We start from the raw sequence: 12,448 nt of genomic DNA on the forward strand, positions 1-12,448 counted from the left end.
CCAAAAAATCAATGAATCCAGGAGTTGGTTTTTTGAAAAGATCAACAAAATTGACAGACTGCTAGCAAGACTAAAAAGAAGAAAAGAGAGAAGAATCAAATAGACACAATAAAAAAATGATAAAGGGGATATCACCACCGATCCCACAGAAATACAAACTACCATCAGAGAATACTATAAACACCTCTATGCAAATAAACTAGAAAATCTAGAAGAAATGGATAAATTCCTGGACACATACACCCTCCCAAGACTAAACCAGGAAGAAGTTGAATCTCTGAATAGACCAATAACAGGCTCTGAAATTAAGGCAATAATTCATAGCCTACCAACCAAAAAAGTCCAGGACCAGGTATTCACATTCAAATTCTACCAGAGGTACAAAGAGGAGCTGATTCCATTCCTTCTGAAACTATTCCAATCAACAGAAAAAGAGGGAATCTTCCCTAACTCATTTCATGAGGCCAGCATCATCCTGATACCGAAGCCTGACAGAGATACAACCAAAAAAAAGAGAATTTTAGACCAGTATCTCTGACGAACATTGATGCGAAAATATACAAAAAAACACTGGCAAACCAAATCCAGCAGCACATCAGAAAGCTTATCCACCATGATCAAGTAGGCTTCATCCCTGGGATGCAGGGCTGGTTTAACATACGCAAATCAATAAACGTTAATCCATCACATAAACAGAACCCATGACAAAAACCACGATTATCTCAATAGATGCAGAAAAGGCCTTTGACAAAATTCAACAACCCTTCATGCTCAAAACTCACAATAAACTAGGTACTGATGGAACATACCTCAAAATAATAAGAGCTATTTATGACAAACCCACAGCCAGTATCATACTGAATGAGCAAAAACTGGAAGCATTTCCTTTGAAAACTGGCACAAGACAAGGATGCCCTGTCACCACTCCTATTCAACATAGTGTTGGAAGTTCTGGCCATGGCAATCAGGCAAGAGAAAGAAATAAAGTGTATTCAATTAGGAAAAGAGGAAGTCAAATTGTCTCTGTTTGCAGATGACATGATTGTATATTTAGAAAACCCCATTGTCTCAGCCCAAAATGTCCTTAAGCTGGTAAGCAACTTCAGCAAAGTCTCAGGATACAAAATCAGTGTGCAAAAATCACAAGCATTCTTTTACACCAATAACAGATAAACAGAGAGCCAAATCATGAGTGTACTCCCATTCACAATTGCTATAAAGAGAATAAAATATCTAGCAATCCAACGTACAAGGGATGTGAAGGACCTCTTCAAGGAGAACTACAAACCACTGCTCAACAAAATAAAAGAGGACATGAAGAAATGGAAGAACATTCCATACTCATGGATAGGAAGAACCAATATCGTGAAAATGGCCGTACTGCCCATGTTACAGATTCAATGTCATCCCCATCAAGCTACCAATGACTTTCTTCACAGAATTGGAAAAAACTACTTTAAAGTTCATATGGAACCAAAAAAGAGACCACACTGCCAAGACAATCCTAAGCAAAAAGAACAAAGCTGGAGGCATCACGCTACCTGACTTCAGACTATACTACAAGGCTACAGTAACCAATATAGCATGATACTGGTACCAAAACAGAGATACAGACCAACGGAACAGAACAGAGCCCTCAGAAATAATACCACACATCTACCACCTTCTGATCTTTGACAAATCTGACAACAACAAGAAATGCAGAAAGGATTCCCAATTTAATAAATGGTGCTGGGAAAACTGGCTAACCATAAGTAGAAAGCTGAAACTGGATCCCTTCCTTACACCTTATACAAACATTAATTCAAGATGGATTAAAGACTTAAATGTGAGGCCTAAAGCCATAAAAACCCTAGAAAACCTAGGTAATACCATTCAGAACATTGGTATGGGCAAGGACTTCATGATAAAACACCAAAAGCAAGGGCAACAAAAGCCAAAATAGAAAAATGGCATCTAATTCAACTAAAAAGCTTCTGCATGGCAAAAGAAACTACCATCAGAGTGAACAGGCAACCTACAGAATGGGAGGAAATTTTTGCAATCTACTCATCTGACAAAGGGCTGATATCCAGAATCTACAAAGAACTCAAACAAATTTACAAGAAAATAAACAACTCCATCAGAAAAGTGGGCAAAGGATATGAACAGACACTTCTCAGAAGAAGATATTTATGCTGGCAACAGACATATGAAAAAATGCTTATCATCACTGGTCATCAGAGAAATGCAAATCAAAACCCCAATGTGATACCATCTCATGCCAGTTTTAGGAATGGCAATTCATTAAAAATGTAAAAACAATCAGATGCTGGAGAGGTGTGGAGAAATAGGAAAGCTTTACACTGTGACGGAGGTAAATTAGTTCAACCATTTGGAAAACAGTGTTGATGATTCCTTCAAGGATCTAGAACTAGCGGAAATACCATTTGACCCAGCCATTCCCATTTACTGGGTATATACCAAAGATTTATACAATTATGGTACTATAAAACATACACACCGTATGTTATTGCAGCAGTATTCACAATAGCAAAGACTTGGAAACAACCCAAATGGTCTATCAATGATAGACTGGATTAAGAAAATGTGGTACATTATACACCATAGAATACTATGCATCCATAAAACAATGGATGAGTTCATGGTCCTTTGCAGGGACATGGATGAAGCTGAACATCATTCTCAGCAAACTACCACCAAGGACAGAAAACCAAACACTGCATGTTCTTGATCATAGGTGGGAATTGAACAATGCGAACACTTGGACACAGGGCAGGAACATCACACACCAGGGCCTATTGGCAGGTAGGGGACTAGGGGAGGTATAGCATTAGGAGAAATACCTAATGTAAATGACGAGTTGGTGGGTGCAGCAAATCAATATGACACATGTATACCTATGTAACAAACCTGCACATTGTGCACATGTACCCTAGAACTTAAAGTATAATTTAAAAAAAAACAGTAAAAGAAAAGAAGAAAAAAAATCTAAAGGAATAGAAAAGACAGAATGATCAATGTAAGGGTTGACGTTTGAACCATGGAAGAATGAACAATGGAAGCTATGGAAGAATGACAGGAAGCATATTAACACTGGTGGTATAGTATGGCATAGACAAAACCTGACATTGTGAAATATATGTGTGAAGGAACATTCAATGTGATTGCATATTGCATTAGAATAGGAAATTGGGCAAGGATTTGGAGCCCAGAGAGAGACCAAGCGCCTTACGTGGTGTGATATTCCAAGAAAGTGGCAGAACCAGGATACAAATGCAGATCTACTGGATTCCAAGCCAATACTCTTAACAGGGGTACAGACCTGCCATTAGTGACACTCAATTGTGTGACTAAGAACACAAAGTCAAAGGATGCACATGGTATATTTAACTGAAATCTTAATTTTATTTTAATATGAAGGTAAAAAGAAGGTAATACAACCAGTATTTTAAATGCTTTCACTTTAAAATAAACACTGCTATGTTGTAATATAGAATGTACAACATGTATAAATGTTTTGGAAAAATGCAGAACGCTTCCTAAAATGTGCCTGTCACTGGGCTTCTACAGCCACCCCTCATACTCTTTAAAATATGTATTCTCTTCTGTCATGGGGGGCACTTTTATGGATATAAAAGTTTGAGAAATACACATTTTATTACCCAAGGAAAGTTAGACAAGGTTTTGGGGAACACTAAAAAAGATTTTTCCAATTTGAATATTTATCATTTTCCTCCCCAATAAAGTTAGAATGTGGGCAAGCAGAATTATTTTGAGTATCTATTTTAATATACGTGAGTTCCTTCACTATTAAATAAGTTTCCTAACAATAATCTAGATTATCAGTTAAAAGGACCTATATTCATGGAGATCCCGTAAGTTTATAGTCTTGGTGAGGCTCTTGGATTGCACACTAAATTCAATGAGAGTACATGAATAAATAAAAGGTGTTTAAAGTAATATAGGCACAGGAAAAAGGAGTACAGACTTAGTGAGGGGGAGGGACACTCTGGGGAGACTTTAGAGAGGTGAAGTCAATATAAAAAAGATAAATTACAATAACATGGGATAAATTCTATAACTCAGACATGAACAGAGCTCTAAAGGAATAGAAAAGACAAGATGATTGACTTAAGGGTTGACATTTGAACTATTATAGCCACTTGCCATAGCTATATTGTGGTATAGAATACACAATGTATAAATGTTTTGGAAAAATGCAGAATGCTTCCTAAAACGTGCTTATCAGTGGGCTCACACAGCCACCCCCCATACCCTTTAAAAAATGTATTCTCTTCTGCCATGGAGGGGGGCACTCTGCTGGATAGAAAAGTTGAGAGATACACATTTATATTACTATATGAAAGGTAGGAAAGGTTTGGTTTTGCCATGGTCCTTAGCCATGGCGAATGTATGGTAAGATGAGCAGAAAAAACTTCAGTTCCAGGGGCCTTAATAACAAGCAATGTACAGAAGAAAATAATTTCCTTCATTGTATTAGCATGAGATAAAAGTAAGAGAGCTGAAAATGGCTTAAATATTTGTAAAGCTGCTAGCTAAAGAAAGACAGTAATGTCAGAGTTGTGGATTTAAGGAACTGTTTCTGGGATTCCTTCCAAATCCATTATCTAAAGAGAAATTCATACAAATGGAACCCACTATCATCCATCTAAGCTATGTTTATTTCAAAGTATCATGGAATGTTAGAGATGAGAGGTATCTCAAACTCAGTGATCTTTCACTCTAACTCATGTTACAGATGCAGAAACTGAGACCAAAAGAGGTTAAGAAGTCAACTGTCAATGAAAATACAGCCTATTACTGGATGATGTATAAACATTAAAAATATCTATGTTTTAACACAATACTTTCAGTAAATAGTAACAGTTTAAATAATAAAGCAAGGATAGTTGGTAGCTTATGCCTTGTTGACTGAAGGAAGGAGTGTCCAGGGGAGGGGAGATTTTGATCAAAGGATACAAAGTTTCAGTTAGACAAGAGAAATAGGTTTTTGAGATCTACTGCATGGTATAGTGACCACAGTTAATACTAATGTAGTGTACATTTCAAAATCGCTAAAAGAGTAGGGGTTTTTGTGTTGTTGTTTTTTTTTTTCTTTGAAATGGAGTCTCACTCTGTTGCCCAGGCTGGAGTACACTGGCACAATCTTGGCTCACTGCAACCTCTGCCTCCCAGGTTCAAGCTATTCTCCTGCTTCAGCCTCCCGTGTAGCTGGGATTACAGGCATGCGACACCTTGCCTGGCTAATTTTTGTATTTTTATTAGAGACAAGGTTTCACCATGTTGGCCAGGCTGGTCTCGAACTCCTGACCTCAGGTGATCCACCCCCCCACCCCCCATCAGCCTCACAAAGTGCTGGGATCACCAGCATGAGCCACTGTGCCGGGCCTAAAAAAGTAGATTATAAATGTTCTCAACATTGTAAAGAAGTATATGAGGTGATAGATATGTTAATTAGCTTTATAGAATCATTCTCCAATGTATACATATTGAAACATAACATTGTAGCCCATAAACATACACTATTGTCAATTAAAATTTTAAAATAAAATACATCAAAAACTATACAATTGAAATATTTTTAAAATGATAAGTAAACTAGGAGAACGCTGCCCTTCCTGAAAAGGTCCCTCCCTTTTAGGGACCTCCCTAGTTAGCCTCCCTAGTAGCTGGGACTACAGGTGTGCACCACCACATCTAGCTAATTTTTGTGTTTTTTGTAGAAACAGGGTTTCACCATGCTGCCCAGGCTGGTTAGTCCTCTTTTTAAGGCTTTCCAAGAGATTCAGATAGGTCCACCAATCAGATTATCTAGAATAATCTTTACTTATAGTCAAATAATTAGAGGAGTTTTAAGTTTATCTTTAAAATCCCTTCATAATAAAACTTAAATTACTGTTTGATGGAATAATTGGGATGGTACGCCTAGCACGTGGACACATTAATAAAACGCACACAATGCGATCAACTCAGTTTTTTCTTGGGAAATGTCTCATGTCCTCATAATTGAAAAGGTGTTTTGTTTGGCATAGAAATTGTTAGGTATTTCTTTCTCAACACATTGAAGATGTCATCGCCAGATCCTATCAGATTTTCATTATTACTGATGTTGAAGTAAAGCTGTCAATATGTCGCCCTTTGAGGTAATCTTTTTTCCTATTTAAATAAACAAACTTTCCCTTTTTTCTTTAATGTACTTTATAGACTAATATACCTGTGTGTGGTGGCACCTAGAGCTCTTTTTTCTTTATACTTCTTTCTTCTTCCTTTCTATATGAAGCAGCCACAGTCTTTCAGTTTATTCTTTCTTCTTTTATCTTTCTCTTTCTGAGGATCAAAATCACAACCTATTCCTGGTATTTATTTGAACAGACTTTAAAATTATTTAAATAGCTCACAAAGAATCAGTGGTTATATTTTATAGACCTTTATGTACACATCAAGATTTCTGCTTTCTTTATGTTTATCACATAAATATTATCTTTGCCTTACATATACTATTTAGCCTTTTCTGCTTTCGAATATCACATAAAATGTCTCACTCACATATCTTTCTTTTTCTCTCCCGTAACTTGCTCTTTTCGATTTCATTTCATTTTCAGTTTGGCTGGTAGTTTAATTCATTTCCTGATGTTTCAGTGTTTCTGTTGTATGAATGTACCAACTCCTACCTGGATTTTTAACATCCTCGATGGCTATCTAAGCTGTACAATCCAGATTCTTCTGCTTTTATGAGCAATTTGGTAACATGACTTTTGGTACACATATTCAGAATGCGATTTCTGCGGGTCATATGGAAATTCATATTCTAAAAATAAAAAAAAGAGGTAGTACCAAAGTGTTAACTCTTGTGCAAATTTACGCTTCAATAACCTAGTTAAATCTTGCCTTGCTCTTATGTTCTGCTCAATACTGGGGATTTTCAGGTTTTTAAAACTTGGCAGTCTGACTGACCCCCATCGAAGTACTATTTCTTTATTTTTTCTACTTTGACGTTCTCTGATTACTAATGAGGCCCGCTGAGTATCCTTCACTGATCTTATTAGTGCATGCCAAGTTTCTTCTCTGACGTTGTGCCTATTCATAGATCTTTTGTAACAATTAAACTTATACTTCAGGATTATACGCTTTTTACTTGCATGTGTAGTTGGTTTCTTATACTGTAGATCTAAATCCTTTCGAGCAGATTTGTACGTATTGCAAATATACTCCGTCTTTTTTTGAATGACTAAAAGCTCCTGAATTTCATCAAGCAAATTATTTCATCATGTTTTAAGAAACATCATCTTCCAAAGAAATCAAAAAATGGTCAGTTGGTATGTTTCCTTTCTAAATCTTTATACTTTTTTTTTTTTTGTGGCTAAATCTGTATAATCTCAGGAGTCCCAATAAGAAATAGCTGACATCAATTGGCACGCTGCCTGTACTCCCAGCTTACTCGCTCCGAGGGCTGAGGCAGGAGAACCTGCGTTGAACTTGGGAGGCGAGTTGCAGCTGAGCCTGAGATCTCGCCACTGCACTCCGCTGGGGGCAACCGAACACAGACTCCATCCTCAAAAGGAAAAAAAATAGTTTGGCACTTTCTCAGAGGCAAATTTTTAGTGTTTGAAAATTAGGAATGATTCTTGCAATAAGTATAAACAGTGAACTTTTTTGGAATCTGAATTGGAGCCATTTGATCTTGAACTACAGAATAATTTGCTGGCTTATACGTCCAATACTCGCTTCTTTAATCCACCATATTTAACATGTCTTTTGCTCTTCCTTACTCTTGTATCTCAGACCATCAACTTGGATCTTTCATTTGAGAAGATTTCTCCCTGAGGTACTTCCCTTAAAGTACTTCTTAAGGGAATTTTCTTTTTGCTATTGTGTATGAGTCAGGGTTTCAACTGGAGAAGAAAAAACAGTTGGAGATTCTTACTATTTATACACATACACATTGAGATTTATGAGCAAGGAATTGGCTTACATGATTGCAGGCTGGCCTAAGTCAAGTCCTGAAATTCACAGTGACAAGGCTCTGTCCCAAAGGGAACAATATCACTGGACAGTCTTGAGCTAAGGGGCAAAGAACCCAAGCTGTCCATCCAAGTAGAATTCCTCTCCTCTCTCTGAACGGAAACTTACTTCCTCGTCTTTTTGCTGTTGCTTGCTGTGTTTGCGCTTGTTTTTTGACCACAGGTCTCCCTCTGCTCGCCCAGGTTGGAGTGCAGTTGGCAGGCTCATGCTCAGCCACTGCACCTCAACACCTGGGCTCCAGGTGAATTCCACTGTAGCCTCCATAGTAAGTCTGGGACTCATAGGTTTGAACTCTATACGCCTAATTCTCTCTGTATTTTTTGTAGAAACAGGGTTTCACCATACTGGCCAGGCTGGTTAGTCTCTTTTGTTACAGGCTTTCCCAAGTGACTTCAGATAGGTGCTCACCAATTAGATTAAGATCTTAGAATCAACTCCTTCTTTATTTTACAGTCAAAATGATTAGGAGTTTTAATTTATGCTTAAAATCCCCTACACAGTCAAACTAAATTGCGTGTTGATGGAATAATTGAGTGATGGTATTGTCCTAAGTGGACACATTAATAAAACCAACACAATGGGAACAAACTCAGTTTTTCTTGGGAACTGTCCTCATGTTACTCATAATTCAAAGGTGTTTTGTTTGGCACAGAATTCTAGGCATTTTTTTCTCAACACATAGAAGATATCATGCCAGTATCTTCTAGATTCCATTGTTGCTGCTGTGAAGTAAGCCATCAATATGTTGCTCCTTTGAAGGTAATCTTTTTTTCTCCTATTTAAAAAAAAAATTCCCTTTTCTTTAGTGTTTAGTGTTTTATAGCTGAATATACACTGCGTGTGGGCATAGATTCTTCTTTATTCGGTTTGGATGTTAAGACTTCATAAATTTGTAAATTTATGAAGTGTATTTTCACTGGTTCTGTCACTATCCTTTCAACTACTGTCTCTGCTCCATTTTCTGTCTTCACCTATTAGAACTGACTATATGAATTTAAGGACATTCTTAGTCTACCCTCTACATCTATCAACTTCCTGTATTTTCTATTTCTCTGTCTTTCCATACCATATTCTGTATAACTTCTTTTCCAAATATATCTTCAGCTTAGCAAACCTCTCTTCACTTATATCTGATCTGCAGTTACACCCATCAATTTATTTAATTTCAGTTATTACATGCTTCCCTAACAGAAGTTTATTTGCTACCTCTTTGAAATTGTCTTTGCACTCTTTGTTTTTTTTTTTTGAGACGGAGTCTTGCTCTGTCGCCCAGGCTGGAGTGTAGTGGCGTGATCTCGGCTCACTGCAAGCTCCGCCTCCTGGGCCCACGCCATTCTCCTGCCTCAGCCTCCCGAGTAGCTGGGACCACAGGCGGCCGCCACCGCGCCCGGCTAATTTTTTTGTATTTTTAGTAGAGACGGGGTTTCACCGTGTTAGCCAGGATGGTCTCGATCTCCTGACCTTGTGATCCGCCCGCCTCAGCCTCCCAAAGTGCTGGGATTACAGGCGTGAGCCACCGCGCCCGGCCTGTCTTTGCACTCTTTAAAGTTTTTCTTCTCTGAACATTTTAAAGCTTGTTTCTTCTTTCAACATGTTAAACAGGCTATTTTCATATTCTATTTCTGATAATTCCAATATTTAAAATCTTTGCAAGTCAGTTTCATCTGTTGTTTCTGCTAGCTCTCATTTATAATTTGTTTCCTTGTATTTTAATAATTTTCTTTTTTCTTTTCTTTTTTTTTTTTTTGAGACAGAGTCTCACTCTGTCGCCCAGGCCAGAGTGCAACAGTGCAATCTCAGTCACTGCAAGCTCCACCTCCCAGGTTAATGCCATTCTCCTGCCTCAGCCTCCCAAGTAGCTGGGACTACAGGTGCCTGCCACCACGCCCAGCTAATTTTTTTTTTTTTTTTTTTTTCCAGTAGAGACGGAGTTTCACCGTATTAGCCAGGATAGTCTCGATCTCCTGGCCTGATCCACCCATTCCGGTCTCCCAAATGCTGGGATTACAGGTACCTGTTGCTAGGATCTAATAATTTTTCTCCTGTGAGTCACTGTACCCGGTTCTTTTAATAATTTTAACAGTAAAATATCTTTTGGACTTTTAGCTGGACGAATTATTTGATGCCTGGCTGAAGGTGATTTCCTGAAGAGGGAATGTATGTTTGCCTCTTCCTGAGGTCTGGGGGCACATTTAGGGTCACTTTAAATTTGGTTTGAGTTTTGTCAGCCAAAATCAGAAAATATTAATTCAGGCTGCAAATTCCTGTGCAGGCTGACATGTGGTTACTTCTTAGCAGCACTTTTCCTTTCCCTCTACCCAGCACTAATGCTTTGGATGTATGAGTTTCCTTACAGATCCCCAGGAAACTGAGTGAGAAAGGAAGCACCTTTATTTGTAGTTTACTTGTACACTAAGTCTTCTCAGAATTACAGGAATTGGGTCTCCTATTACACTTCTCATCCTGTAAAACGAGCACTAGGTTTTGTCTCTTACACTGTCTCAATGTAAGGAGTTCTTTAAATATTACGTTTTAAATTGTAGTATGTAGGTTATCTATGGATCCTACCTTGCCATATTATCAGAAATTAAACTTCACTTTAACTCTTTCCTTAAAATTATATGCTGCTTTCCTGGGTCGAAGTCCTCTCAAATTTGAAGCATAAGCTGTGCTAAGAGATAACCTGAATAATTCTAGACCTATAATGGATCACAAAGTCATAGTTACAAATCTTTTGTACCTAATAAATATTTTTATATTTTTTCAGCTGTATCAGTAGAATCTTTGAGGATTCATCTGTGTTAGTTTTTTACCAACTGACTCTTCTTTTAGAAGTTTGTGAAACTCTGTCAACAAGAATCTTTTTCAATCCTTTCAGGGCTATCTGCATGTATGACTTTTTAAAGAATCATAAGTATATCAAGTTCTAGAAGACAGCCAATTTGTGCAAGTAAGACTATCCACATTGTCCATATAATTAGTTCTTTGGTTGACTATTTTCATATTTTACATTTAACCTCCTTGACCAAATTGTATTTTTTAAAAGTCCTACACAGATAGGTATTTTTTAATGTAATTTCTCTAAGAATGAGGCAGACATTAAGATTTGCTGAGCATCAACAAAGCATCATGCACTGTGCTGAGAGTTACACGTGTTAATTCACATAAACCTTACTATAATCCTGTGAGGTAGGTGGTGATATTTCTATTTTAAAGAAAAAGAAAAATGTACTAATGTAAAATAGATACTCTGTGATACAGTCAAGATGTAACCCAACTATACATGACTCCTAAAAAGTAAATGCTTCTGTAACTATGCAAAAAAATTACCGTTTTGTTAACTTTATTAAGTGGTAAGGATCTAGTTACAGAAGCTCATAATCATAGGGAAGTAAGTTAGATATTCTACCTACCCATTCAACCCCTGACCCCCATATAATCTTCACAACTCAGTTTTGATAATGGAAGACAGTGTCTCTTCTTGACAGAGAAAAATACAAAAAGGTACTGATATTTTACTCAACAAGCATGCACTGCATGACTAGCCTGGGACTGTACTGTGCTATACTTTAGCATTTATAAAGTACTATCACTTCATCTTCCTTTCAACCCTGGGAAGTAATTCAGTCTATGCTTGAAGACCACTAGGGACAAAACGTTCCAAAAGCAGCCCACTCTATTTTTTGGAAATTCACAAGACATCTCTGATCATGAAATCCATGCTCCTTAAGTTTGTATATAGAATAACCTTAACCGTTTCCTTAATGTAAAACTTCACTTATTGGAAGACAGGTATCTCTCCCTGCCCCAGAGTATTTTGTAATCTCAGATAATTTTTTAAAAATTCCTCAGAAGTAGTAGCATTAATTGTTGCCATGTTGATTTCTTTACTGACCTAATTTGAAGGTTATTTTGAGTTATATAGTATATTTTCTTCTAACAGTTCAAAAAAATTGTTAAGACTGTCAGCTTCTCAAGGGCATTACTGACTTTTAATCATTTTGTATCCTGGCCCTAAGCACAGTTTATGACACACAGTAGGTCTTCATTAAATGCTTAATTCACATAGTAAACTTTACACTTAACACTGTCATGCGGAATAAGAAAAACAACTGTTAAGAACTTAATTCAAAATTTGTATACAGAAACAAAGACAACCCAATTTAAGAGACTTGCTATGATTACACATTGGAATGACAGAACCGGTGCATCCAAAATTTCTGAAATCTGATGTCTAGTTACTGCTTTTTTGAAATAGCAATTATATTTTCTGAACCAAAATCAGGACAAACAGCATAACCATGAGTCTTATTTTAATTCTGAATGCATGAGTATTAAAAGTCTTACAAAGCTTAAACAGTTAAATATTCATTTTATGAACTATTTTATAAACTGTATTACA

At 37.1% G+C, this 12,448-nt stretch overlaps 1 protein-coding gene across 1 annotated transcript in view; it reads right to left on the reverse strand.

Moving 5' to 3' along the window:
• The window catches only part of DENND1B (DENN domain containing 1B), a 219,873-nt gene that overhangs the window by 68,629 nt on the left and 138,796 nt on the right, over positions 1–12,448 (reverse strand). The window lies entirely within an intron of this gene.

This window comes from Rhinopithecus bieti, unplaced genomic scaffold, assembly GCF_001698545.2.
Source record: "Rhinopithecus bieti isolate Rb0 unplaced genomic scaffold, ASM169854v2 scaffold_74548, whole genome shotgun sequence".
In the NCBI taxonomy this organism is placed as follows: Eukaryota; Metazoa; Chordata; class Mammalia; order Primates; family Cercopithecidae; genus Rhinopithecus; species Rhinopithecus bieti.